Consider the following 27,710-nt stretch of genomic DNA (forward strand, 5'->3'; position numbering starts at 1 on the left):
ATGACAAACCCACAGCCAACATCATTCTCAATGGTGAAAAACTGAAACCACTTCCTCTAAGATCAGGAAAAAGACAAGGTTGTCCACTCTCACCACTATTATTCAACATAGTTTTGGAAATTTTAGCCACAGCAGTCGGAGAAGAAAAAGAAATAAAAGGAATCCAAATTGGAAAAGAAGAGGTAAAGTTGTCACTCTTTGCAGATGACATGATACTATACACAGAGAATCCTAAAGATGCTACCAGAAAATTGCTAGAACTAACCAATGAATTTGGTGAAGTAGCAGGATACAAAATTAATGCATAGAAATCTCTTGCATTCCTATACACTAATGATGAAAATCTGAAAGAGAAATTAAGGAAACACAGCCATTTACCACTGCAGTAAAAAGAATAAGATAACTAGGAATAAACCTAGCTAAGGAGACAAAAGATCTGTATGCAGAAAACTATAAGACATTTATGAGAGAAATTAAAGATGATACAAACAGATGGAGAGATATACCGTGTTCTTAGATTGGAAGAATCAACATTGTGAAAATGACTATACTACCCAAAGCAATCTACAGATTCAATGCAACCCCTATCAAACTACCAATGGCATTTTTCACAGAACTAGAACAAAAAATTTCACAATTTGTATGGAAACACAAAAGACCTCAAATAGACAAATCAATATTGAGAAAGAAAAACGGAGCTGGAGGAATCAGGCTCCCAGACTTCAAACTATACTACAAAGCTACAGTAATCAAGACAGTATGGTAGTGGCAGAAAAAGAGAAATATACATCAACAGAACAGGATAGAAAGCCCAGAGATAAACCCACACACATATGGTCACTTTGTCTTTGATGAAGGAGGCAAGAATGGAGAAAAGACAGCTTCTTCAATAACTGCTGCTGGGAAAACTGGACAGCTACATGTAAAAGAATGAAATTAGAACACTCCCTAACACCATACACAAAAATAAACTCCAAATGGATTAAAGACATAAATGTAAGACCAGACACTATAAAACTCTTAGAGGAAAACACAGGCAGAATACTCTATGACATAAATCACAGCAAGATCATTTTTGACCTAGAGAAATGGAAATAAAAACAAACAAATGGGACCTAATGAAACTTAAAAGCTTTTGTACAGCAAAAGAAACCATAAGCAAGATGAAAAGACAACCCTCAGAATGGGAGGAAATATTTGCAAATGAAGCAACTGACCAAGGATTAATCTCTAAAATATACAAGCAGCTCATGCAGCTCTATATCTAAAAAACAAACAACCCAATCCAAAAATGGGCAGAAGACCTTAATAGACATTTCTCCATAGACGATATACAGATTGCCAGCAAACACATGAAATGATGCTCAACATCACTAATCATTAGAGAAATGCAAATCAAAACTACAATGAGGTATCACTTCACACCAGTCAGAATGGCCATCATCAAACAATCTACGATCAATAAATGCTGGAGAGGGTGAGGAGAAAAGGGAACCCTCTTTCACTTTTGGTGGGAATGTAAATTGGTACAGCCACTATGGAGAACAGTATGGAGGTTCCTGTAAAAACTACAAATAGAACTACCATATGACCCAGCAATCCCACTACTGGGCATATACCCTGAGAAAACCATAATTCACAAAGAGTCATATTCCACAATGTTCATTGCAGCACTATTTACAATAGCCAGGACATGGAAGCAACCTAAGTGTCCATCGACAGATGAATGGATAAAGAAGATGTGGCACATATATACAATGGAATATTACTCATCCATAAAATGAAACGAAACTGAGTTATTTGTAGTGAGGTGGATGGACCTAGAGACTGTCATACAGAGTGAAATAAGTCATAATGAGAAAAACAAGTACCATATGCTAACACATATATATGGAATCTAAAAAAAAAGGTTCTGAAGAATCTAGGGGCAGGTCAGGAGTAAAGACACAGGTGTAGAGAATGGACTTGAGAACATGGGGAGGGGGAAGGGTAAGCTGGGACGAAGTGAGAGAGTGGCATGGACATATATACACTACCAAATGTAAAATAGATAGTTAGTGGGAAGCAGCCGCATAGCACAGGGAAATCAGCTTGGTGCTTTGTTACCACCTAGAGGGGTGGGATAGGGAGGGTGGGAGGGAGATGCAAGAGGGAAGGGGATATGGGGATATGTGTATACATATAGCTGATTCACTTTGTTATACAGCAGAAACTAACACAACATTGTTAAGTAATTATACTCCAATAAAGACGTTAAAAAATAAACAAACAAACAAAAAAACTGTCTATTTCTTCTCCCCCAACCACAGCAAGCAGGTTGTTTACCAAGAGGGGTTCGGTGCCTGTGAGGAGTATGCTTCTAGAATAGCTAAAACGATGCTTCCTGCTCTGGCTATCTGGATTGCTTCGAGGGGCTCTCTTGCCTTCTGACTTCTAGGATGAATTTGGCCCCCAGGCAGCCTTGGCAGGAGACGGAGGGAAGGAAGGAGAGTTTGAGGCATTTTTCCCCCTGCTGCACTACTGTGAGGTCACCTGGGGCTGACTGAAGGTCATTGCTTCCCTCCAGTTGGTCCTTTCAGCACAATTCTCCCTTTGGGAGTTGGGGTAGAACTGTTCTCACCCTGATACTCCGTTCTCCTGTGGTTCCGAATGGTCTTCTCACACCATGGAGCCCTTCTCAAACTGCCCTGTCCCTGCAGGGCCCCTGTGCTGTGAGGACCACTCCAGTCTCCCCAGTTTCCGCAGCAGCAAGAGGTCCCTCCCCACACTGATGGACCCTGTTGACCGCGACCCATAGTGGAGCCTCGTGTCTGCTTTCACTGCTGGAAGCACTTTGTCCTCCAGAGTGACAGGACTTGATTTGTTCTGGGGAAAAAGTTAATATTTTTATTGAAGCAGAAATGGCTTCTGGTTCAGGAAAGGAGTCTATGAAAATGTAACCAATTCATTTTTGCTTTAACTTTGTGGATAATAAGAAAGTTTCTGATACTTAGGCTGTGTGGTTTAGATTTTCTTTTTCTCTCATTTATTTATTGCCTGGCTTTCTTTTTAAGTTTTAATTTTTTAAAATTGAAGTATAGTTGATTTACAATGTTGTGTTAATTTCTGCTGTATAGCAAAGTGATTCAGTTATACATACATACATATATATATATATATTTAATATTCTTTTCCATTATGGTTTATCATAGGATATTGAATATAGTTCTCTGTGCTATACAGTAGGACCTTGTTGTTTATCCATTCTATATATAAAAGCTTACATCTGCTAATCCCAACTTCCCTCCCCTGACCCTCTCCCCCTTGGCAACCACCAGTCTGTTCTCTATGTCCGTGATTCTGTTTCTGTTTCATAGCTAGGTTCATTTGTGTCATGTTTTAGATTCCACCTATAAGTGATATCATATGGTGTTTGTCTTTCTCTTTTTTTTTTTTTTGCGGTACGCGGGCCTCTCACTGTTGTGGCCTCTCCCGTTGCGGAGCACAGGCTCCGGACGCGCAGGCTCAGCGGCCATGGCTCACGGGCCCAGCCGCTCCACGGCATGTGGGATCTTCCCGGACCGGGGCACGAACCCGTGTCCCCTGCATCGGCAGGCGGACTCTCAACCACTGCGCCACCAGGGAAGCCCTGTCTTTCTCTTTTTGACTTACTTCACTTAGTATGATAATCTCTAGTTGCATCCATGTTGCTGCAAATGGTATTATTTTGTTCTTTTTTATGGCTAATATTCCACTGTATATATGTACCCCATCTTCTTTATCCATTCATCTGTTGATGGACATTTACGTGGCTTACATGTCTTGGCTATCGTGAATAGTACTGCTATGAACGCGGGGGTTGCATGTATCTTTTTGAATTATAGTTTTCTCCAGCTATATGCCCAGGAGTGGGATGGCTGGATCATACAGTAATTCTATTTTTAGTTTTCTGAGGAACCTCCATACTGTTTTCCACAGTGGCTGCACCAACTTACATTCGGCTTGGCTAGCTGTTGTTTGTTGCTGCAATTGTTCTTAAGATGGTCTCCAGAAATGTGATCCTTGGAGAAACTTGACTGGTTGGGGAAGTAGGTCTTATTCACACTTTTTGCCCCTTTTGTCCTTGCTCTGTCTCCCACCCCTCTTTCCTCATCCCCACCCCACATCCCATCTGTGGTTTATTTATCAGTCTTGATCTCCAGGGACTTTCACCTGGATGCTGGCTGATAAAGTTCAATATCTTTCAGGGCTGGGTTCATCTTTATGAGGACCTCTTACAATCTAGAAATCCCTCACTGTGATGGTGGGATGGCAGGCAGACAAAACGAAATTATTATTTTAGGCACAGGATCCTTTCATCACCTGCCTTTTCTCTTAGCTTTGATCTGGTTCCCTAGGGAGAGTCATTCCAGCGAAGGAGAAAGAGCCAAAGCAGGTCTCCTGGACCCTGCACAACTCAATTCTAAGGGATTTGGCAGAATCATTTAAGAACTCAAGGGGCAAGACTGGGCTGAATTCCACAGCTATTTATTTAAGGAAAAAAAAAATTGGGAAACAAAATGCAGAACCTTACCCTCCTCAAAGGCCGCTGGCAAGAGTGACCTTCTAGTTCAGAAGTTAAATTCTTCCCAGTTTCTCTTTTATTTTTGGCATAACTTGTCTGCCTCTTGTTCCTTCAAAAAGACATGTCACATTCAACCGAAAGACACGTCAACTGATGTGTCAGCAAACAAATTGTGAAAGAAAAGGGAAAGAAAGAAATGATTGTCACTATGCGTTCCTTTTAAGGGTAGTTTTTTGTTTTTCTTCATTTCCTATGTTGACCCATGCTGTTCCGGTTTATTAATTTTCCATGGTGATTTGAACCCCACACCCCCAATCAACTTGTTCATTCCTGTTGATGGGTGTTTCCCACATTTTTTTCTTACAAACAATGCTGCTGTGAACCTCCTCTAGCTCAAAGCCAGGCCCAGATGCAGAGACCCTGCCATTTTGCCCCATCCTCTGTCACTCCCTTTCTTCCACCTCCTTTTCCAGGGAACCCTTTGCCTCTGCCCCACGTTGAAGCCACTCTGTCTGGGCTCCATCTCTTGGCTCCTATTGTCTGACCAGGCCCTTATTTCCATAACCTGTTTTGGGACCTACCAACTTGACTTTACCCTTGTGAACTCCTCCAAGATGAGGCCCTTGTCTCTCCCCTCCAGCTTCAGACTGGAAATTATGGGTAAGAGCCCCACCCTGAGCTCCACAAAGCCCATGGGACTTGTCATATGTGGACTAGCTTCTTCCTGGCTCCTGCTTGACTAGACTGTAAGCCCATAGATGCAAGAAGGGGTCTGGCTTAGTCAATGATAGATGCTCAGCTCAGGTGAAGGGCCTGGCATGTGTATAATCTTAAGCGTGATTTTAAAATTATTTTATGACTTAGCAAATTAAGTTTCATGACTTCTAGGTGTCAACTGCCTTGTAGACATAAGAAGATTAAAGATAGATAGATACATAGATGATAGATACATAGAAACATAGACACATAGATAGATACATAGATAGATCTGTAATAGGCCAAGTACCTAGTGGCTTCTATAGAGTATACATATGGATGCCTCAAACCAAGGGAGAACCTGGTAAACAAGAGGAAAAAGACTGTCGTACGCTTTGCCTCCAGAATTTCTAAGAACAAGGCTTTTAAGCATTAGCATTTCAGAGGCCTTGCCACGCCAAAGTCTTCTGCGGTGATGCCCACCTTACTCTGTTTTCTCCCAATGTGACGACAAGTCTTCTCAAGTAGGGCATTATTAGTTAGTAAGACTTCAAAAACTGCCCCTACTTTCTTGGTCTGATCAGAGAGTGCACTTTCTCAAGCAACAGGCTTCCACACTCACTTTTTTCACTTCCTACTTAACTATTACTCTATGATCACTGCACACAAAGTAAGAGAATACTGAGAAGCAAAAGGAAGAAGAGGAATTAAATCACCCCAAATCCCACTAAACAGGGACAACTGCTGTTAACATTTGGGTGGTATATTTTTTGAGAATTTTCCCCATGTGAATATATATACATAATATATATATATATAAAATATATATATATAAAATTATATACTATGGCATCTAAGGTATAATATTATATATGTGCATATATATATTACAAATACACACACACACCCTCCTCATGCCTGATTTTTTTCATAAACCTCAACTTAGTCTCCCTGTGTACCGTCTCTTGTTATCATCAAATTCTTTCCCAGTCTTCTTTGACTCATCCATCTCTTTGTTTATAACTTCTCCCAATTACAATCTTTTTTCATGGCTTTCCCCAAAACCAAGAACTAATTTCACTACATGCTCATCTGCTTCAAAAAACCATCAACGATTCCAAGTTTCGTCTTTTTAAAAGTCCTTTTTAATTTTTTAAATGAAGAAATAATTCACATACCACAAAATTCACCTTTTTAAAGCACACAAGTCAGTGTGTTTTTGGTATGTTCTCAAGGTTGAGCGTCCATCGCTACAATCAATTTCAGAACATTTTTATCACAACCGAAAGAAACCCTGTAGCATCAATAGTTGCTTCTCCCCATCACCCGCTCCACAAGCTCCTGGCAACCAGTGATCTACTTTTCGTCTCTACGGATTTACCTATTCTGGACATTTTATATAAATGGAATCAGCAAATATACAGTGTTTTGTGATTGGATCCTTTCACTTTGCATAATATTTTTGAGATCCATCTACGTCATAGTATGTATTGGTATTTCATTCCTTTCTATGGCTGAATACTGTTCCATTGTCTGGATCATTACATTTTGTTTACCCTTTTATCCGGTGATAGACATTTGTGTTGTTTCTTCCTTTGGGATAGTGTGAATACTGCTGCTATGAACATTCATGTACACATATTTGTTTGTGTATCTGTTTTCAATTTTGGGGGTACATACTTAGTATTGGAATTGCTGGGTCATGTTGTAACTTTATGCTTAACTTTTTCTTTTTTGCGGTACGCGGGCCTCTCACTGCTGTGGTCTCTCCCGTTGCGGAGCACAGGCTCTGGACGCGCAGGCTCAGCGGCCATGGCTCACGGGCCCAGCCGCTCTGCGGCATGTGGGATCTTCCTGGACTGGGGCACGAACCCGCGTCCCCTGTGTTGGCAGGCGGACTCTCAACCACTGCGCCACCAGGGAAGCCCCAAGTTTAACCTTCTTGAAACCAGATTTTTGCCACTGGTTGCAAACTAAGCCTTTAGGAAAGATGATATTAAGGCACATTTCCACACTGGACCTTCTCCATCTTCCCACTTGCCCTTAGAAGCCAAATACACTTGGCTCTTATATGTCATAAACACCTCATATCAAGGTGGTGTATATCTGTGCCGTTAGCTATAGTTCGCATGATTCATGGAGCCCAAGGATAACTATGTGGCCTGTGAAGGAACTAGCTTGCAACCAGAATATACACTGTTAAAATCTGGCTGCCTATACAAAATGCAAAAATTCACTGTATGTTCCATAGGAAACAGTATTGGGAAGGGGTGGTTTAGTTATTGATGTTCGTTGTTACACTGTGTGACTTTACATAAATGTAATGGAGCGGATGAATTCTAGCAAAGTGTGCTCTATGATGAAAGTTCCATTATTCCATTGAATTATATTATGAAATGGAAGTGTAGTCTGCTAGAAAAGACTTTTGTCTATGAATATATTCAAACCACATTTTAACAATGCCCTAAAGCTTCTTAGAAATACAATATTTAAAGAAAGAAGCTGTATTTATGAGAACATTACAAATCACTGTTACTATTAACATACTGGTTAAGTAAAAATGAAACAGAAGTGCAAATATAATCCAGCCCTGGAAATTCTGACTGGGTGAATATATATCTCATGGAAAGTTTTGAGATAGCAATTCTTTTTTTTTTTTTTTTTTTTTGCGGTACGCGGGCCTCTCACTGCCGTGGCCTCTCCCGTTGCGGAGCACAGGCTCCGGACGCGCAGGCTCAGCAGCCATGGCTCACGGGCCCAGCCGCTCCGTGGCATGTGGGATCTTCCCGGACCGGGGCACGAACCCGTGTCCTCTGCATCGGCAGGCGGACTCTCAACCACTGCGCCACCAGGGAAGCCCGAGATAGCAATTCTTAAAGTGTGTGCATCCTGGCTAAAGTTTCCATCAGTAACGAACTGTCTCCTAGCAAGGATGTCATAAGACCTCCTGGGACCTTTCCAATGACTTTTCAACCTTCCTTAGTTTAAATTTTTTTACTGGTTTTCCCTGTCCTCAGGACAAAGCTCTCAAGGCTCTTCCCACCTAAACTCAATTCCTCACAACTCTGACCATTTCTAATCCCAGTCAGCCCCGTCCCACCTCACACCATCCGGGCTGGTCTCAAAATCTCTCCTCTGCCCACAGGAATGGTGTTTCTTCCCCTTGGCACCCATTCTGCCCACGCAGTATCCAGCACACGGTGAGGGAGCTGCAAATGTCTGCTGAGAAAATGAAAGGATATATTTGCCATGCTAATCCTTGCTTCCTGGTTTGGTTCATCTGTTCATCCTGCCATTAAACTTACATGTGTGTTAAAATTTTGCGCATCCTTCAATATTTACTTCCTCTATGTAGCTTCATCTGCGTGACAGTCTTTTACTGATTGCTAGATACAGGCCAGGTGAATAGAACAGACATGGTAATAACAGAGTTACTGGCCCTGCCCTCATGAAGCTTCCAGTCCAGCATGGTGGTACAATTACACACAAGTGAGCAGATGAAGAACCATCTATCATTGTAAGTGCTTAGGGCGCACTGGCGGGGGTCGGGGGGTCACACAGTGACTTCATATGGCACTCCTGTATGCTTCTCATTTGGACATTTATTGCACATAGTTCTGCACAGTTATTTACTTTTTAAAAGAAAGTATGTGTCTCCTACCTCCTCAATTCAAGATTGAAAGTGTTTTTGAAAGCAGTGGCATATGGTAGGTATTTAAGAATATGTTGTTGATTAGTATGTCCTCAGGCAAAAGCACTGAGCAGCACATTCTGTTAAGTCCTAAAATGTTCAATTCTTGAGGTTCCATAAAAATGACAATTTGTCCTGACATTTGTACTGGGATATGTAGTTGAAGGTCCAACAATTTTTACTAACAATTTTTACATTAGAATGCCACTGGCCAAGAGTGATCTCGTTAGGGGCTAGGATTTATCAAAGTCATGATGAATACTGGCACTAATTAGTCAGGCATTAGAGTCTACCTATTGGTTAGTCTAATACAAGGGTGAACTATACCCTCCAGCTGGTGAAGTAACAGCAAGAGAAGGATGATTTGGCATCCTTAATTTTAGTAAGGTAGTGGGGCAGAGATGCTGTGCACTTATATTAATTTTGAATTATTTAATGGACCCATTAAATTCAGAAACATTTCTAGGAAGAAAATTTCTTAATAGGCATCTCTATGCCCATTAAGTGAGAGATGCCACTCAGACTGTATTATTCTTCTAAAAGAGAATCCTTCCCTCTCTCTTAATAAGTTTAATAATACCTATTTGCAATATTCAGTTCTCATAACATCAGAACTCATTTACAGATTACGTGCAATCCTTTGTGAAATAAGGAATAAAGTCAAAACTCAAATAATTCAACCCAGTAAATTCCTTTTTTATGATTAAGGGGAATAGATCTTAAAGCCTTCCTAAGTGGGAAAGGCTCTTAGGAGGGAGAGAGCGCCTTGGCAACTACAGGCTCTGTGTGTGCAAGACGTTGGCTCTGATGCTCTCTTCCTCTGTCCACACTCACTGAAATGTTTCTGTAGGTTCTTCTTTCTGAAGATCTCCTTCCATGGAGTCCTGACAGCTGTCTTAAGGTCACTGTTGTTAGGTAGAGTTGGCAAGTGATCACACGTGGTTGAGACGAGACTTTGAAGATGTCACACTACATCCCACCTGTGTTTACCATCACCCTGAATGTTTTCATGACATATTCTCTATCTGTGAGAACATAACATGCTGGTTCACAATCTTACGCCAATAGGCTTCGTGGGCATTCTTTACAGGTCAGTATGCAGAATCTTCCAGACAAAAATCTTTGTGAAGAAAATTCTGCCGAATTTCACCACCATCTGTATACGTGCTATAGGTCAAATAAAGAGACAGAGAAAGACAAATACTGTGTGATACCACTTATACGTGGAATCTAAAATATACAACAAACTAGTGAATATAACAAAAAAAGAAGGAGACTCACAGATAAAGAGAACAAACTAGTGGTTACCAGCAGGGAGAAGGAAGGAGGGAAGGGCACTAGAGGGGTATGGGATTAAGAGGTACAAACTATTAGGTATAAAATAAGCTACAAGGATATATTGTACATCACGGGGAATATAGCCACTATTTTATAATAACTATAAATGGGGCATAACCTTTAAAAATTGTGAATCACTATATTGTACACCTGTAACATATATACTATTGTACATCAACTGTACTTCAATTAAAAAAAAACAAAACAAAAAAAGTAACAAACAAAAAGAACAACTAATAATTGTTGACCTGAGGAAACTGGGGCACCGATTCTGCCTGAATCTAAGTCAGTAAGTTAGCTGGCCAAATAGTGCCTCTTAAGTTAAATGTTACTATTGCCAGAAATATTTTTCCCTCTGTGAATTAAGTGATGTTGTGTTCTATATAGTGGACAGATTTCCACGCAGATAGATTTTAACGGCTAGTGTCATAAGTGATAAAAGAAAGAAATAATAAAAGAAAGAACAAAGCAATCAGGAGAAACAACTTTCATCTCACACTTGATTCTCGCTCGTGTTTCGTCTGCACTCAAAATTTGAGGATAGGAATAAGTTTGAAGAGTCCTACGAGATGCGCATGACTGCAGATGATGATGGCGTATCACCCGGTCACTGAATCGGGATTCAGGACCACACTAATGAAGCGTAACCGTTCTTAGCATTTTGTAATAATATTGGTTTTAGAGACAATCCAGGGAGAAAGGAAGCAATTTACATGGCCGTTCTTGACACCATCCAGCTTCCGGAGAGACCATCCGGAGTTGTCTGCGGTCTCCTTGTTGTATTTACTGGGAGCGTGAAAAATAAGCTTGTCCTATCACACGCGATTGATCACTTAAAGTTAGGACAGAGCTGCCTTATTTCACAAAGAAACAAAGTGATGTAACTCCCAGGACTGGAAAACATTTTGCTCAACAGCTGACCTCTGCTATTTCCCCAGAGATCTATTTCATTTGGATAAATGAACAGGCAGAATCTCAAGATCTGCATAATATATCCTGAGAGGGATGTTTGAAATCTTTCTCCCCTTCCTTTCATTAGCTGCCAGCCTAAAAAAGTGATGACAGCCTGAGAAATTTGAAGGGCCAAAAGGGGATGAATGGCTCATCGACCCCAAAAAGCCCTCTCAGTGCAAATTATCGGGCAATTATCAAGGTGAGAAACTAAACCCTCTTTTGTCTTTTTCTCTTCTTCCCCCTCCCCCCGCCCCCCCCCCCCCCCCGGTCATGCAGGTGCTCTTAGGATAAGAAAAAAAAATTAAGGGAGAGATGATTAAGTTGTCAGCCAGATATTACTGTGTTTTCAACATGGGGGCAGATGAACAATCTGAATGAAGCCTTGATTTTTATTTCTCTTGGGGAACCAAGGAGCCAAAATACAGCCACAGGAAACGGTGGAAATCCCAGGGACTTGGCTACACTTCCATTCTCTTTGGGCTCCACTACTCAAAAAAAAATCACTGGACTCTATTTTTTCCATTGCTTCACGGGGCTCAGCTGTCATTCACTCCACTTACAGGATTTATCACTCCTGAATTGGCCCTAAAAATGTATCCATTTTTACCAAAAAAGCAGCCATATTTAACTCTTCCTTTTCACGACATCACAAATCAAAAGAAACATACACGTTTTTGTTGCAAGCTGATGCCCTGTTGTTTAAATTCTCTCATGGACCTAAGAAATGATAATGATTTCTCCTTGTCTAACAATCATCACTAACCTTTACTGAGTGCTCACTATGTACCTGGCATAGTTGTCACATTTTAGGTGCATTCACTGACTTCAGGCTTACAACGGGAGGAGGTGGCAAGGGTTAACCTTTCCATCTCACAGCCGCACAAGTGAAGGTATAACTAAGGTGGCCCGTCCAAGTTCACGGAGCTTAATGAGGGCAGAGGAAGGATTTGAATCCCTGTGGGCTCTGATTTCACGGCCCACTCGCTCACCCACACCGTGCACTGCCTTTTGTGATCCAATCGCCTCCCAGAAAGTATTTTTAAAGTACCCTGCAAACTTCTTAGCTTTCCTGTTTCTCAAGCTTTCCATGCATGAAATAGTTAATGTGGGAAATGATAGTTTGCGGAGTACAGAGACCATAAACCCACCTTTATTGCTCACCCACTTCAAAAAAATCATAAAAGCGTTCTCTTTACAATTAGCAACAACCTGAGTAAAGCTCTAGTCCAATCTCCCACCCAGAGGAAGGCATCCCTCTTCAACCTCCCCTACTGGCATCTCCTTCTCCCCCCCCCACTGAACCAACACATCAAGCAGCAGGAAAGGCACCAACCTGCACAGTGTTCGTGCACTACAGACAGCTCTGCTAGAGAAACCTGGCTGTCCCATGATCTCCTTCCACTGGTCCTACTTTTCACAGTTGGAACAAAGAAGAATTCCTCTTCTTCCTCTTCTATATGAGTGCTTTAAAGAGTAGACAGCCGTCCCATCCCTCTGGGGCTCTCTCTTCTACAGGAAAGAACATCCCAGTTCTTTCTCACATTTCTCTGGTTTTGTCAATCTGCTTCCTTGTCGCCCCCTACTGGATACACTGTGAGTTGCCAATGCCCCTTGTCCAAGGTCCGTCACAGAACAGGGTATAGGGCTCTTGATGTGTCCTAGCTTTAAGTCTTGGGTTCTACAATAAAGCTGGCAGGTCTACGGCATGCCATCCACGGGCAGAAGGTGTGGCCTGATCCCAGGTCCCATGTCTCTCTCCTATGGATCCCATCACATTTGCTTCATTTAGGCCAAGGGTCTCCAGGACACAGAAAACAAGGTCCCTTAGACTCCATGCATTTTCCCTTTTATTTTATGCATGGAGAAGGGCCATACAGCTCACATGAAATCCTGGTCCTGAGTCACTCCATCTGTGGTCGGCTGTAGACACATATGTCGGCATGTGATTGTTTCGATTTAGAGAGCTCAGAACTGAGTGGAGCGTTGAAATCTCAGGGTTATAGACTGATAAATCTCTAAGAAAAACAGAACAGGCATGGTGTTTGAAGGATCCCACCATCTGCTCTTGCCAAGTCACTCATTCAGGGTTATAAGGGTTTTTTCCCCACCTGAAAGAAGGCAACCCAAGAAGACCTGAATTTATTCTTATAGGAAAAATTCACTCTGGAGTAGATCAGACTAGATGTCAAATGACCACCTCTTATGGTCTGAGTTCTCAGGCATCCCCCCTGAGGCAACCTCAGCAACTTGGCCTTTTCTTGTGCCCTTACCTAGATAATCTTGATCTTTTAGTTTCGTGGGAAGATGTAAAAGAATTCCTGATAATGTTTGGCTGATTCAAAGCTTATCCCTCAGAAGAGTATTTGCCTTTAAGTGAGGCTCCCTTAAACTTTCAGATGAAAAAGAAAAGTAGAACCTGGTAGACTAGAATGAATTAGACGTGGGCACAGGGGCCGTCGCACCACAGAAATCCCCAGCGATAGGGGTCTACCTGTAAGTTCAGCCCTGCCTGCACATGACCTCCTTCCACTCCTCACAGGACATGGTTCTATGTGGCCAAAACAGGGACGCACTGAGGCTGTAGGTGAGATGGGGTGGTGGAGTTCTAAGCACTTTGCATGTATTTATTCAGTTTTCCAAATAATACAAGTATCCGTAAGGCACCTGTGAGGTAAGTCACCTGACTGTATGCTCAGTTTAGCATAGTGCTACACATATAGTAAATGCTCAGCAAATGTAGGTGTTACTATGAGTTCAGAATGATGATATTTTGGTATGAGTTAGGCCAAGGTGCACTTTTTTTATTATCTCAATAAAGGAAAGTTTTGTTTTGCACAAAAAAATTCAGGGGACTGTTTGAATGTCTTTAGAGAAACAACTGTTATATAAGTCATTATAAAGCACCCTAGGCTATCAGATCTCCTTGGGCAGGAAGCAAACTGACCTACGAGTCATTACTCTTGTTCTCTAGACTTGCAACTTCCTTTCATGTCAGACACTTCATCCATATACTGAGAAAAGACAAAATGAGTTCCCACATCCCTTTCAACCAAAATTCCAGGATATGTTAATTTCATGGTAAGTATAGTAGCCAATGAACCTGAGAGCTTACCATTATTTAGAGTTATCTTGAGCAATGAATATACTCCCCAAGTCAGGCCAGACTACCCCAGTTCCTTATAAGCTAGTGTGATTTTATTCTCCCAAAACACCTGTTTGGTTGAGACGTCAAATCAAATAGTCTACCTTCCAAGAAAAATCTTCCAAGTGAGTTCCCTGAGGTTTTAGGCTTGGGTCTATTCTAACCAAAATGGCAGGACCAGTGTTTTTCTGTCTCTCTGTCCTGGGCCCTGAGGAGGAATCCGATTGGGGCAGAGTCCTCATGGAAACGTGCTTCTAGAAAATGCACAAGTCCCTGCTTGCTGTGAATTTCTTTGGCTGTTAATAATTAATTCTGGAACTCCTAGTGGGGGCAGTCACACCGGTAGAAGGCAGAAATTCTGTTTACACGTACACACTGCCGAGAACTAGAGGTGGAGCCTTATCAAGGGATGAGAACAGTTGTTTCCACTTTGACCAGGTGTCTCTGAGGCTCCAAGACTAGCCTGTTGACCCTTCTGAGAGGCTGGGTTGAGGAGTCGGGGAGTCGGGGTTATATTTTGTGGCATCTGTTTCTGTTCAGAATATGGGGAGCAAGAGGAAAGTTTTCCCAACCATATTAGTACATTATAGGTCTACTGGGCAGTGTTGCTCTAATGGGTACCAATAACCCCACCTCAGCGTGATGTGATGCTGACCTGGTGCTCAAGACTTGCTGTAATGCTGGACGGTGCTGCCGAGCCTCAAGCCTAAACTTCATCTAGACTCACCCTGGAGAGACCTTAGAGAACTTAGTGAGCTCAGAGGGCGTCTCTTCTCCATCCAGAGGAGGCACTGGTGTCTCAACTGAGGCCTCCGTTTACCCAGAGGGAGCGGCTCTCCCCTAAGACCCTGAGAGGTGCTGGCACTACTTGGGACACCTGTGTTCCAGAGCCTCTGGCCCTTTAGGTCAGGGATGATAGGATGAGGGCAAGAGAGTCAGTATAAAAACCTCACTGAAGCAGAGAGGCAGCTGCTACTCTGCTACCCTAGGGTGGACCTGGCTAACTCATTTTGCTCCACTTTTGATGAAACAGTTTCTCTCTACTGTCACATATGTAACATTTTCTTAAAATCTCATCTATCTGTTGCAAACTAGTTCACACTGGGAAGACGGATATTACTTTTCTGCTGCTGTTGAGAATAAGTATGCTTGCTTGCCTGTTCCGACTCCTGAGATGGACCCATATGCTCTCAAGAATCAGGTCCCTGCTCTTGCTGAGGTTGGTGGCCTGTGGCTGGGATTGTCTGCGGGTAATTGGAGGCAGCTCGTGTGCAGCAGGAAGTGCACCAAACTAGCAAAGTCCTGGCTCTTCTACTCAGTAGCTGGGAATCTTGGGCAAGCCAGTTTCCTTACTTACAAAATTGGTATAAGAATATCTACCTCAGAAGGTTGTTCTGAGGCATAAATGTAAATACTCTGACACTACAAACAGAGGAGGGATCACTGTCGTTAACAGAATGGGTCCCAGGTAGGAGTCAGGACACCTGAGTCCTAGGTTCCTGTCCCCTCATTAATTCAATGACTGTGAGCCATTCACTTAACTTCTCAGCCTTAGGCTCCTTACCTACCAAATGGATCAGACTGGATTCCTAAGATCCCTTTTAACCTGAAGAGTCTATGACTATCATGACTCCAAGCCCCTCAAATAATAGATGAGGGAACTGAGCCCAGAAAGGTTAAACCACTTGCCCAAGGTCACACAGCCTGGGGGCAGCAGAATCAACAGGCGTCCCGCCTCCCAGTCTAGGGTTTTCCTACTGGAGTGCAGAAGCCTTCCTATTCACCTACTGAAAACAGACAGGAATTTGAAGGGCAAGAGGGAGAGAGCGACCTTGCCTTGGTCTTGGAGGTCAGGGAGTCTACCCTTTCAAAACCTCTGGTATTTCCCTCCACTGAAGCTGTATATCCCCAGTCTTTCTTCTTCAGCAGCTCAGTTTGACTTTGGCCTGGGTCAGCTACCCCCTCTCCCGGGCCCGTGCTGTCTCCTTCATCCCCTGCCACGGCAGTCACACGGCAGCCGCCAAGAGGGGTCAGGGGGCTTGCTAAGAAGAAGAACCAGGTGATGTCCAGAAAGCTCTACAGAGGGGCCACTGGGTCCTCCAGGCCCAGCTCTTGCTGACTTCAGCAGCTGGCCATCTGATACTTCCTCTTATTCTTCTTTACCTGGAATTCATCTGGGGCCACCAGATTTGTTTAGCCATCCACACACAAGATCAACACACCTTATTTATTTTTAAAGGGCTCATTCTAATGTGAACTGAGGTGAGCAAACACTTTTATTCACGTCAGCGGCTCCCCCAGGCAGCCTGGGGTCAGCCCATTTATGACATCCTTCAGTAAGCTTCATCTCCAAGGCCCAAGGTGCGGGCCCCATCCCAGCCCCCGGGGGCTGAGACATCGACAGTGGGAAGTTTCCTTTTGTGGGTTCATCAGGAAGACAGGGCCTTCTCTGGTTCCTTGCTAGAAAAAATGAGAGTTGCTTTTTTCCCCTCTGGGCTACTTGCATTGTCCAGTATACACAGCTTGGAGAACAGGGAAGCAAAAGCACCGAGCTCGTTAGATCTACACATTCTCATCTTGCACCTGTTAGTCAACAGTATTATCCAAAATACTCACTTGGTATGGTATAAGCCCTGACCAAAAAAAAAAAAAAAAGACACAAGTGGTAACTAATTGGTAAGGCCATACTGGTGCAAACCGGCTGAATTATAACCCCGCCATCCACTAACCCGGGAGTTTTTAAATTTATACCTAGCATCATCTAACATTATTGAGAGCTTCTAAGTGCCAGGCACTGTTTTACAGGCATTAATTCATTCAATTTTCATTGAAAATTCTAGTTAGGTGGGGTGATGGGTTAAATTGTCTCCCCCGCCAAATTCATATGTTGAAGTCCTAATCCCCCAGTACCTCAGAAAGTGACCGTGTTTAGAGATAGGTTCATTACAGAGGGAATCAAGTAAAACATGAGGTCATTAGGCAGACCCTAATCCAATGACTGGTGTCCTTATACAAATGGGACATTCGGATGGAGACACTCATTTGGAGAGGAGGTCACGTGAAAGTGAAGGCAGATATCGGAGTGATGCATCTACAGGCCAAGGAAACACCAAAGATTGCCAGCCATCACCAGAAACTAGGTGACAGGCGTGGAGCAGAGTCTTCCACATAGCCCTCAAAAGGAACCAACCTTGCCAACACCTTGATCTCGGGTGACTAGGCTCCTGAACTGTGAGACAATACATTTCTGTTGTTGAAGCCTCTCTGTTACTGGTATCTTGTCATGGCAGGCCTAGCAAACTAGTACAGGTGGGCAACAGAATTATCCCATGTTACGTGTGGAAACTGAGGCACAGAGAGGTTAAATGCTTCTCTAATGCCCCACAGCTCACAAATGGCAGGTAGCATGCTCCAGAATCTGTCTTCTTACCTACGTTAGAAGGAGGTATTTGCCCACTGCCAGGAAGCTCCGGGACCCAGCTGTCTGGCATATACTCACAGCCTCTTTGGGGAGGACGTTTCCTCTTGGATTAGACACAGGGACACAATTATCCAGACACTTGTTCTAGCACAGGATGGCAGAATGACATGGGCTGGACTATGGCCTCGCTAGGAAGGGTCATGGACCGCCAAGGAGTTCATTTCTTTCTTTCTTTTTACTATAGGACTACGCCGAAATTAAGCTTCATTTCAAAGGAAGAGCATTCGACTGTTTAAGACCAAGACAGAATTATTTTTAAATAGTGTAATTAAGAAGGCAGATTCTGAAACAAGCTGCCCACCACTTCTTAGCCGTATTGCACTGGGTAAACACTTACTCTCTCTGTGCCTCAGTTTCCACATGTAACATAGGATCATTAGACTTCCCACCTGTGTTGGTTTGCCGGGGCTGCCACACCAAAGTACCACAAACTGAGTGGTTTACACAACAGAAATTTATTTACAGCCTCCCAGTTCTGGAGGCTAGCTTTTACCAGGAGGAAATATTTGCAAGATGCTGATTTTACACAACTGTAAAACAAAGCATTATAGTCACTGACAGCAACAAAACATTGCAATTAACGAGTGAGCTATTTTCTCGAAAACCTGTTTCGCCAGCTTGCTTTCCCCTGACAGGAAGCCTGAGGTAGACAGGTGTGGACATAGAGACTTCCGAAGAACATCGTTTCCAGATGATGTTATTGCAACAGCCTGCTACGTGTTCTCCGTGCCTCTGGTCTCGTTCCTTCCAAACTGATCTCCACATTTCAGCCAGGACTTTCCTTCTGTAAATGGGAATCTGATTGCACGTCTCTCCCATCCACAGTCATTCTGTAATTTTCCGTAGCCTCAGCATCCTTGCTGGCCTCAAACTCCATCCTTAGCTGCCTCTGCCTTCCGGCCTCAGGTCTCACCCATCTCAGGGTTCCGTCCACTTTACACCCTAGTTTCCCCATTACCACCTGCTCTCTCGGTGCCTCTGCTCTTGCACTGGGCCCCTTCTGTCAGGAATATGCTATCCGGTGTCCTACTCCTCCCAACTTTACCTTCAAGACTCAGTTCAGGCATTAAGTCCTTGCAAATTCTTCCCAGATCAACCCAGCTGGGTCCCAGACCTTCTCCTGCACACCCACTGCTCTTGGGTCTCTCAGGACCACCAACTTCTTCACACTTGTTATTGCCATTTCTGGTCCATGTGCCAGGGTCACCCATAAGCTTCTTGGGGACAAGGACTGGCTTTCATTTATACTTCCTGTTATATAACTGGTGCTCAATCAACATTTGTTGAGAGAATGAATAATTTGTTGAGAAATGAATAAATGAATGAGACACAATTTAATATTATAAATCATAAGGGCATGGCTCTGTACTCTGTCATGAGTGTCTATCCCCTTATGTTCCCAGACATTCAGGGGCCCTTGTGAAGGAGCTCTGGCCATTCTCAGCTCTGTGCCCTCCTCTCTCCCAACTCCCAGTTTCCCGGGGAGCCTGGACCCCTTGCCGAGGCTTTACCTTTGTTATGGGTGGATATTTAAATGTGCTCCAATGTGGGTGGCTGAGAAATACAGGGTGGCTGGGAAGAAAGGGCATAAGCTAAGATAGAAGGAGGTTAAGTCTAAAGAGTGTTCTGGGGCTTCCCTGGTGGTGCAGTGGTTGAGAGTCCGCCTGCTGATGCAGAGGACACAGGTTCGTGCCCCGGTCCGGGAAGATCCCACATGCCGCGGAGCGGCTGGGCCCGTGAGCCATGGCCGCTGAGCCTGCGCGTCCGGAGCCTGTGCTCCGCAACGGGAGAGGCCGCAACAGTGAGAGGCCCGCGTACCGCAAAAAATAAATAAATAAATAAACAAAGAGTGTTCTGGAAAGCTGGGGAGAAAAACTGTGAGTGGGAGGAAGAGAGAGAGGAAGGCTTTGTGTTCTGAGTCCTAGTTCCAAGACAGAGCAGGACCGAGCCTAGCACTGCCTCTTCATTTTCTCTCCACTATTACCAAATGTCGGACTTTGCCCTGAATTTCCACAAGCAGTCCCCCTGATGAAGGCAAACACATGTAAGCAAGAAATAAAATAAAATAAAAGTTCTGTGCTGGTAAGCACCCAATAGCAGATGCCCTGAGCAAACAGATTGTAGTGAGACGCGGGAACTATCTTTCTCATAGAAATGTTTGGATACAGAGAACTTAGTGGTCATTCTCTGGAGGCCCATATGTGCAAGAAATGCCCCAGAGACCAGCCAGGCTCAGCAGATGGGGCCCGATGCTGGTGTGTTAGGAGAGGCCAGCTGTCCCAATGCTGAGTGAAGCTAGGCTCTCCCCTGCTTTCTGTGTTTCTGGCTGCCTGGAGGTGTTGGGGCCACTTCTGCTGCCCCATGGCCGAAAGAGCCCCGACGCTGAGGTCTTGAGAACACACAGAAGCAACACTGGGCCATCCTCGCCATGGGGTGTGTCCCCCTTCTTCGGGGATTGCCAGTTAGGGGGCTTCAAGGTGGGAAGGCAGCTACTCCTTGCACCTCGACCCTCTGCATCTGATTAACTATTCACCATCACCCTCAACTCCCCCAGTGGAGATGGGGAGCCACATGTGTGTCTCTGGATGAGGCGCCCTGTTCAAAACAGGCTGCAGGCCGAGCAGCCCACGTTCTTTCCCTCAGATAAGAAATTCTCGGGAATTCCCTGGCGGTCCAGTGGTTACGACTGCACGCTTCCACTGCAGGGGGCACGGGTTTGACCCCTGGTCAGGGATCTAAGATCCCACATGCCGTGAGGCATGGCCAAAAAAATAAATAAATAAATAAAATAAACTGATGTTTTCTCAAATATTAAAAAAAAAAAATTTTCAAGCATTCTCCACCCTGGTGCTGACTCTGTAAGTCATGTGGGCACAAACATGGGTAGGGTATGGACAGATCCCAAGCAAAATACCCTCATCATCTTATCAGGCTCATTCACCCCTTTCATCACAGGAAGAGAAAGTGCTATGGGTACCAAGGAATGCCAGGATCACACCCTGGGAGAGGACCTGATTTTAAACAGTGACCTTGTGCAAGACAAAGGTCTGGTTGGTAAACTCTTTTGCCCAGGGAGCATTACCCAAGTGGTGAATTCTGGCTGGTGAATGGCTATTGATCCTGCAGTGTCTGAGCTGATCTTCCAGCTCTGCTGGAGGGCGATCCCCTTTCACCCAGACTGTTAGCTGCACTCCCTTGGCTGGGCTCCCACAGCTCCCATGCGTGGGCTGCTGCTATGTGGCACAGACCTTCTCTCCTCCCAAATGGGAACATCTGGAGGGCATGGCTTGTCTTCCTCTCACAGCTGTTTCTTAGCACCTGAATCACCCATTTGGTCCTCCTGTCTCCAGAGCAGTTGTTTGGGCTAATTCTGCTGCCTTGTGATTGGGTTGAAAAGTGAGTGCTTGGAGAGCTGGATTCCGGTCCTTTGGTGACAGTGCCTTTTTACCTGGGATGTTAGGTTAGCTTGAATCTCCCTTGGTTTTCCTGGCTCCCTACAGCTTGCCTCTGCTTCTGTCCACAGAACATCTCACAAGGCAGGGGCAGATGGTGGCAAGAGAGATGCATTCTTGGTTGAGGAGGGGAATGTCCCAGGCAAGCTTCGCCCCACCACAGAAAAGGGCTCAGCTGAGCAAGCAATGAAGACCTGCCTGAGGTGACCGGCCAACCTCAGGATCTTCAGATCTTCTGGTGTCTGGGCAAACTTGCTCTTTAGGAAAGGTCTTGGAAAGTTTAATGGGTTCAACAAATATTTATTGGATGCCTGCATCACACTGGGCTCTCGGGATGAGACGGACATGGTTCCTGCCCTCATGAAGTTTCTGTCTATAAGAGCAGGAAAGGCCTGGTGGAGGGTCAGTGCGTAGCAAGCTTCTCCCATCAAGCACTAGGTCTCAAGAACCTGCCTTAGGCCGGTTCAGGCCTCTGCGCTCATGTTTAATTTCCCACTTCTCCAAACCTTCCTCCTTCTTCCTTCTGTCATGTCCTGTGGACCTTGCTGCTTTCTCTGCCTCCACCCTTTCCATTGTTTCTGCTTTTTTATCTTACTGAAAAGTCTGCCCAAATGGATAAAAATCCTGTTGCACATCCATACAATGAGAGATTACTTAGTGCTAAAAAGAAATGAGATGTCAAGCTGTGAAAATATATGCAGGAACTTTAAAAAGCATATTGCTAAGGATTCCAACTATATGAGGAAATTCTCTGTGGAAAAGGCAAAACTATAGAGACAGTAAAAAAGGTCACTGGTTGCCAGGGGTTTGGGAGAAAGGAGAAAGGGATGAATGGGTGAAGCATAGGGGATTTTTAGGGCAGTGAAACTATTCTTTATGACACTGTAATTGTGGATACACGACCTTATGCATTTGTCAAAACCATGGACCTGCACAACACAAAGAATGAACCCTAATGTAAACTATGGACTTTAGTTAATACTCATGTAACCATGCTGGTAATTGTAATAACTGTACCACACTAATGCAAGATGGTAATAATAGAGGAATCTGTGCATAGGGGAGAGGTGGGAAATGGGAATTCACTGTATTTTCTGTGCAATTTTTCTGTAAACCTAAGATTGCTCTAAAAGAATGAAGTCTGTTAAAAACAAACAAACAGGAAACAAAAACCTCAGCCCAAATCACCAAATTTCTCTTGATCCTCTGGTGTGGGCTCCACTGGGTCTTCACAGTTCACTGCCTGGCCTCTCTCTGCCTCCAGTGAGATCCGGAGATGTCCGGACTTCCCATCAGTGCCATGTATCCTTGTCTCCGCCATCTTTTGCTCTCCCTTCCCACAGCCTCGGGACTGATATGTCATGTGACCAAGCCGCTCTGTCCTCGTGCTGCCCTTTTGATCTTTGCTCCCATGCCAGGCCCACGCTCTCTCCCTGGAACACCCGGGGTCTAGAGGGGCCTTCATGTTGGTTTTTATGTTCACATGCCAGCTTCTCGCTCATCTCTTCTTGAAACAAGAACCTTCCCCTAAGATCTCTGTGCAGCCATTGATACCCTAATCATACTCCGTGCCTTCTGCCCATTTCCAATCCCAGAAGAGAAAAATCGAAAGGAAAGACTCAAACCTGACAAAGAGAGCTGAAAGTCTCTCACCGGTGGCCTTCCTGCCGTCTGTCACCCCACTCCCACTCCCGGCTGGAGCCTGCCGCATCTTTGTTATGTGTCTTCCAGGACAGTGACCTGAGATGACATTCTCCCCTACATTTCCTCTCCTGACAAGGAGAGCACTGGGACTCTAACCAGTCATCTTTTTACAACCTGGGAAAAGGCACAACCCACTGTTAATAATTTATTTGCATATTAAAGTACGGAGGGTTGTTAATCATTGTTCAAGTATGGGGACAGGGCAGGCCAGACAATCTCTGGCTAAAAACATGAGGGTACACTTTGTCTCTGCAGGTTTCAAGGGTCAGAGCTTGGGGTCAGGGGAAGGCTTGCTCATGTGTGTCTATTGGGTTTGGCTGGGGGTGAGGGAGAGGACCTTAGTCTTTTAACAGGTTCTAAGTGAAAAGTCAAAGTTGATTTTGAAGGAAAATACTAATCCTCAAATTTCCAGAAAAGGCAGTCCATTAACTCCTGTGAAACAAAGGCACTGAAAAAGACCAAGAGAATGGCTTGTTCTGAAACCACATTCAACGGTCCCATACTGAGCCCACACTCCACGGAAGGCCACGCTGTGGAGTTTGAGCTCAATCCTGCAGGCGGCGAGGCGCCTATACGCTTCCTGGGAGGTGACAAGAGTGTGGCAGGATAAAAGGACAGGAAGTGAAGAGAGGAAATTCAAAGGAGAAAAAACAAAGGGAATGAAGGAATAGTCCTACTTTCTTAAAGGTTCTCATTCACATGCTATCTGCCTGCTCAGAAACTGGACACACATAGACAAAGGGGACTCATATACGAGAAGCACATTTGGGGATGTCTAAGGCCAACTGAGACCCTTGAAGGAATTCTCCAAAGGCTGGTTTCCCTGGGGAGGACCACCTCCTCACACCCTCATTCCTCATACCTTATCTCTTCCCCCTACCAGGAGAAGGGGAGCAGTTCCTCCGCAGTGTGGGCTAGCCGAGGCCAAGGGACACCTGCCCTGAGCATAGAAGCCTCACTGGCCAGGAGGGTCTTGCTCTAGACTCTTAACTCCCCAGGCTTTGCAGAGAGAGAGAGTAGTGCCATGCACTTTGTAGCTCTAGAACCTGGTACATAGTAGTTACTCAATAAATGCTCAGGGAAGAAATGTCTGTATGACACTTAAGCCACTGCTTTAGGATAATCTCCTTCAAACTGCCTAGGCCAACTGTTCTCTTTTTGGATGTCGCAGCACTGAGGATTGTAATGCTCCTATGAGGCTGGGCATGGAAGGGATGATATGAAAGGCCCAGATTTCTCTTCCATCTCCTCCACCAGCATAAGAGGATGCTCGGGGCACAGTAAACTGTCACGCTGCTGGGAGAATAGCTCCAAGTTTTCTGAAGGAGACACAGCAGGGTTGTGTGATATTTTTAGTAATTCCCTGGATCCCTGAGAGAAACACAGCAAAGAAAAGTAACCAGATTTTGCTCATCAGAGTAGAAATCCCCAATGTGTTCTGACTGTTCATGCCTCTGGCGGCCAAAGGAAACCATCACAATGGCATTTGAAAGAAGAGAAGTCCTCTGTTCCTTGGAGGAAGTTGCAAATGACTGCCTTACTTGGAAGTTCTTACAAAATCATACTCTGAAATGTGAAACTGTTTGGGGTTGGCCTGTTGTGCCTGAAGGTGGAGTCTTGAGTGGGAGAGAGGAATACTCTCCGCCAGGGGCTTAGAAGGAAAGTCAATATAGGGCAGGGGGAAGGCTGGGACCCCAGAGAGCAAAGCGGAACGGAGCCATAGCTGGTGAGGCTCAACTCCTTGAGCAGGTGGTTTCTGCTGAGACGACGCTCCGTCTCCCAGCCTTGCCACAAGCACTGCTGTGCAGGAGGGAGACGTGGACCACCTGCCTGGGAGCCTGGGCAGTGGCCCACAGACCCTGGCAGGACTCTCCAGCGTGTGTGCAAACAGACTAACGGAAGGCCTGTTAAGACCTCCCCCAAGGAACGGGTCTCAGAGGCCGGGTGTGTAAGTTCCTGGGAACCACGTTCCTCTGACCTCAACATTTTTTTTCATTCAAGATCGATTAATTTGTCAAGAACTTCAGCCATGATGGGAAATAAAATGTCACAAGTGGGAAGGGAAGAGAGTGAGGCCGGTTCTACCCATGAGCTTTCCTATAGGGTAGCAAATCGTTGGAGGGATTCACAGGCTCATTAGGAGTGTCTGAAGCTACAATCAGTTTTTGGTTTTCTTTTTGCTTGCTTTGAACTTAATCAGCCACAGGGCCAACTCCTCCCCTTCTGGCTGCTTCCCCAGGTCAAACTAACTGCCGGGCTTCCCCTTGGGAGGGTTCCCTTGCGGCTCAGATCTGGGAGCGACCGACTCAGGTGAATGACTAGGGTGAACGATTAAGACTCTGCCCAATGCCACCCTTGCTGAATTGGCATAGGTGCCACCCCTCAGCAGCTCAGCTTCTTCTGTCACTCGGGACTACAGCTGCTCGGCCCCTCAACACGCCCTTCAGTCTTTGAGGCTGGAGAGACGAACCTACAGGGCATAAGTCTGGGAGGAGGCTCACAGTAAATCCGCCAATTCACCTGGCACCATCCCTGAGAGCGCTCCTGGGCCCGCGGTGGAGACTGGCCCGCTTTGGGAAGCTTCTGTCGCCAGTGAGCGCGGCTCAAGAGCACGCGGCCTTAGCCAATCTGTGGACAGGAGCAAAGCTCCCCGAAGGCAAGGTTCATTCAGGGTTCCCACCCCACTTGGGTTTGCCATCTCGCGTCTGCATCTGGCCCTGAGGATGCTCCTCGGGCAGGCAAGGGCACGAGGACTGAGGCCGGTGAGCTAAAGGAGTACCGCCTGTTCTGGCGAGAGGGAAAACCAGCCTCTGATGCCTGCCCTGACGATGGCGGAGCAGCGCAGGGGTGTTGCACTGGAGATGCTGATGGGACCGTCGCTCTAGCCAGCCCTTCAATTCCTTTACAACATCCTCACCCTCCCTTCGGATCCACCAGTGACAGGGCAGCATTCTAGGTAGCCCAGCTCTACTTCGGGAATTTGCCAAGGATGATGAAAAATTTTACACTCCTGCTGGGGACATCTCAGGGACCCTCTGAGAGCAGGAAGGTTGAGAAAACCTTGTCCCAGAGAAGGATTCCCTTCTCTTGCTCAAAAGGTGCTGGCCCCAGGCCCTATCAGAGTACGGCTTAGCGAAGTTGTCTTACACCTGCCAAAGTAACAAACAGAGCACTATTATATCGTGCCTTTGACTCTCTGGAGTATTCCTCCAGGTCCCAGGAGGCTGCAAAGCTGGTAACCTTCAATAGGCTTCCTTGGCATTGCACAAAAGGGGTGTTTCTGTGGGATGCTTACAGAAATCTCTTTTTATTTCATGAAACAGACACTGGCATTTTCAACTTCTTCTCTTTCCCTCTCTCCTCTCTCAAAGATAAGAGCCTGAATTCCTGACTCTGATCTCCTTGCCTCTGCTCTTCAGTCAACTGGCCTTTTAATCTTATTTAACTTTATTCTTTGTTATTTGTGGTTATGCAGGAGACACTGGTTCTCTAAACAGGAAAATATTTCGGCTGCTGAAAAAAATATTCTTTTGGTTTCTTGCTTCGTATTACTAAATTCCGCCACGTGGTCTTTTTCCTCTCTTTCCTCCCTGTCCCTTCTTTGCCACTGAAAATTAGGTAATGCCTACCTGGTTTGGGTTATAAAATCGGTCACTTGGACACTGTGGTGTCCTCAGTGAACTGCAGACACTCTACAGGTGACTTGTTAGTCCGACGATCTGCTTGTGCTGAGAAGCCGGAAACCTTCCGGGCAGCCAGCTGATCTGTCCCCCTTGAAGTCTTTGCTCCTAAATCACAATCACCACCACAATAACAGCAGCAAAGTTCAAACGAACGGAATATGTGTTGTTTGCCCGTGCCCTGGGTTGTCCCCTCCAGGCTGGGTTCTGGCTTTTCCATAGAGCTGGCCGCAGAGAAAGCAGCGTCCCTTGGCAGGAAGCTCCAGCACTGGAATAGAGGTTCTCTTCCTCAGAAGCAGGAAAAGTAAGAGAAAGTGCACAGAAATGTAGTCCTAAGCCCACCCCGCAAATTCACCAAAAGTTTCATACAGTTCCCAAGTCAACAGGGCTCACTCTTTTTTCTTTTTTTTTTTTTTTGCGGTACGCGGGCCTCTCATTTGTGGCCTCTCCTGTCGCGGAGCACAGGCTCCGGACGCGCAGACTCAGCGGCCATGGCTCACGGGCCCAGCCGCTCCGCGGCACGTAGGATCTTCCCAGACCGGGTCACGAACCCGTGTCCCCTGCATCGGCAGGCGGACTCTCAACCACTGCGCCACCAGGGAAGCCCAACAGGGCTCTTTCTTCAGTGTAAAGAAATTTCTACAGGAGAAAAAGATCAGCCAAGAGACAGAATTCGAGGCAAACCCTCTATCTTTTCTCCCCCTAAGCCAGGCTGTGCACTTTGTGGACATTTTCAATTTAAGGTATCCCAGATATGAAAGTGGTTATGATTGTGAGATAGACAACATACCCGGTTGAAAAATGTCATTTCCTCTTTAAGGAAGAGCTGTGATCTATTTCGTTGTACCAAATGGCTAGGAAGAATAATAATTCCCACTAATCTTCTGTGATTAGGGTTATAATAGAAAGGTTTCCAAGGTGTCATTTTTATAGCTATAAATTTACCCTAAAGGGGATGGAATTTCAGGAAACAAAAAAGTTTTCTAAAAACTTTTTTTCAGAAATTGAAAATAGAAAATAATCCAACTC

At 45.0% G+C, this 27,710-nt stretch overlaps 1 protein-coding gene across 8 annotated transcripts in view; it reads right to left on the reverse strand.

The window, feature by feature from the left end:
• Positions 1-27,710, reverse strand: part of PRLR (prolactin receptor) — a 163,393-nt gene that overhangs the window by 105,713 nt on the left and 29,970 nt on the right. For 2 of the 8 annotated variants that reach the window (XM_060146962.1, XM_060146958.1), the window contains exon 2: positions 4,553-4,693. The exons of 3 other annotated variants lie outside the window; for them this stretch is intronic. The gene's annotated coding sequence lies outside the window, so the exon portion shown is untranslated. Of the gene's footprint in view, positions 1-4,552; positions 4,694-21,093; positions 21,148-22,922; positions 22,947-27,710 lie in introns of those variants that run through there. 3 more of the 8 variants (XM_060146961.1, XM_060146959.1, XM_060146963.1) reach the window with 3 other exon arrangements.

The sequence above is a fragment of the Lagenorhynchus albirostris genome, chromosome 3, assembly GCF_949774975.1.
Source record: "Lagenorhynchus albirostris chromosome 3, mLagAlb1.1, whole genome shotgun sequence".
NCBI classification, from domain to species: Eukaryota; Metazoa; Chordata; class Mammalia; order Artiodactyla; family Delphinidae; genus Lagenorhynchus; species Lagenorhynchus albirostris.